A 2,385-nucleotide genomic window follows, 5' to 3' on the forward strand; every position below is an offset into this window, starting at 1 on the left:
AGAGCGTGAGGGAAGGGGAGACACTGGGGCTGGGGTGCTGGGGAGAGAGGTGGCAGGGATGGGGATGGCATTGGTTGAAAACAGGAGAACGATGTGAGGAGTTCAGGGGATGGCTGGGTGGCAAAGCAGGAGGTGAGGACGCAGGGCTGGGTCATGGAGGGCGGTAGGTTGGGAGGTGAACTCTGAGTCGGAGGAAATCAGGATGACTCTGGAGACAGCTGATCCATCCCTGCCCCAGGCAGGAGCAGCCCTGCCTCACCTCTTCCTGGCAGTGTGTCTCACCTGGTCTTAAACACCTCCCCAGGCCACCTCTTCCAGTGCTTTCCTGCCCTTTCTGCCAGGAAGATTTTTCTTCTTGTCCAACTTCAACCTGCCTCGTGTAGCTCTGGGGCTGCCTGTGCTCTGTGCAGCAGAGAGGGAGTTGCTCTTCCACCTCACCACGTCGCAGTGGCCTTTCATGCGTCGGGATGCTGCTGTAGCTTCCACCACTCCTCTGCTCCTGGGATTCGCGTGACCCAGCCTGCAAACTTTTCATGCCTGCTGGATTTTTCGAGACTTCTGGTCGTTTCTCCTCCAGACGATCCAGCAGGTCACGGCTACTTAAGGCATTGTGCAAGCCTCTTGCCCCGATGGATTTGCCCCACAACCGTTTCAGACCTCTCACTCCCCCACCACAAATTCCTTTTAAATTCGAATCCTATCCCCTTCCATGCTGCCATCTCTGTTATCCACCACCCATGTCACCTGTGGGATCCCACTCCCAGAGTGGCAGTGAGGACAACTCCCTGATTTTGTCTTCCCAGCCAGTTTTGTTCCTCATCGTAGTTTTATCCAGCCATGGGGCTGTCCCTTGCTCACAGGAGCCTTGCTGGAAGCCATGCAAAACCCTTGCTGTGGTGTGATGGGGTCGGCTGGTGATAGCAGCAAGGCCCTGAGATCAGCCAGGTGCCTGGTGGGACCTTGGAGCCCTGCACATCTTGGGGGAGGTCGCTGGGCAGTGCAGGCCCAGCATGGGCAGTCCTGCCCTCGGGGAAACCCTGCTGTCACCCCTGAGGTCACCGTCACCTGGGGAACTTTTTTGATGCAGGCATTAGGGAGCAGAGGATTGCAGGCACTGGTCTGCAGCTCTAAGGGGATGAGGAGACCACAGCCTCTTCCTGAAATTTGGGGCTGGAGGGTGCAGGGATGGCACCACTCAGCTTTGTGCCCACCAGGACACAGAGCCCTTTGCAGCCACAGGGCCTCGGTACAGGTCTGCACTGCCTCTGCTCTCTACCAGCCCACCGGCCACCACTCCCGGCTCGTGCCGGCTGTACGCAGCTTGGGAAGAGATGCGCTTGGTGCGCGCTGTCCGCAACAGCATCCCACAGTGCTGGGCTAGGGCTGCTGGCCTGGCCCATGCCTGGGCACCATGGATTTCCTAAGGGCCATGGCAACAACTGGAAGGCATTCATGACGTTACAGAAACTGATATTTTTACAGTTCCGCCTTGGTCAGGGCAAGCTGTCAGTGCCTTTGCAATCTTCAGTCAACCACGCAACTAGTCTTTTAAGAAGGGAGTTGGTACAGGATGGAGCCAAGCAGCGCAGGGAAGCACCCGTCACGATGGCTGCCTGCAGCATGCCGTGGTGGTCTCATGCTATGGCACCAGTGGTTTGCAGCGTAGCCATGCCAGGCACAACAAGGGGCCATGCACCGCCGCATCGAGGTGACGGGCAGGACCTCGGCTGGTGGTCAGTGGTCACCCAGACCAAGCCTTCCCGTGGGCTCTGCTGGTGGCAGGGGATGGTTGTCCCCAGTGGCAGCAGAGCTGGCAGCAGGGCTCCTGCTCGCACCCGGGTGGTAGGAGAGGGAGCCTTGCCCCGGCACAGGGAGCCAAGGGTGTGCGAGCAGGTCGGGGCCAGGCTGGGATGCAGGAGGATTGGCGAGCGCTTTGAGATGCTGATCCGCCGCCAGCACTCATGCTGCCCCAGCTCCCCTCTCCGCCTCCCCCCTGCCCTGACGCTCCCTGGGGAGGATCTGGGAAGGGGTCCAGGTGAAGTGGCATCCTGGCGCAGCTCCCGGGGCAGTCCTGCCCGTGCCCTGCACTGCCCTGGCTCTGGGAGAGGTGCAGTGTGAGTAGCCAGCAGTGCTGTGGGGCTCAGGCCCAGCCCCACGTCTCGTCTATCATGCTATTTTTGAATGCTCTTTTGTTTTTTGTTTTGTTTTGGTTTTGTTTCCTTTTGTCTTCCTTTTTGTTCTGTCTCCTCGTGTTTGGTCCCTAGGAGCCAGCGCTAAGAAACAGGGCGAGGACTTAGCGGATAATGACGGTGATGAAGACGAAGGTATTTCTGTGCTTGAGGCTGCCACTGCATGAAACGCAAACCAAACACGTTTGCCCCCCAC

General features: G+C 58.8%; 1 protein-coding gene across 1 annotated transcript in view; it reads left to right on the top strand.

Moving 5' to 3' along the window:
- Positions 1–2,272: 2,272 nt before the first annotated feature.
- Positions 2,273–2,385, top strand: part of NLGN3 (neuroligin 3) — an 11,289-nt gene continuing 11,176 nt past the window's right edge. Inside the window, exon 1 of the mRNA XM_009707521.1 lies at positions 2,273–2,324. The gene's annotated coding sequence lies outside the window, so the exon portion shown is untranslated. The remainder of the gene's footprint in view (positions 2,325–2,385) is intronic.

Source organism: Cariama cristata, unplaced genomic scaffold (assembly GCF_000690535.1).
Source record: "Cariama cristata isolate BGI_N322 unplaced genomic scaffold, ASM69053v1 scaffold28310, whole genome shotgun sequence".
NCBI lineage: Eukaryota > Metazoa > Chordata > Aves > Cariamiformes > Cariamidae > Cariama > Cariama cristata.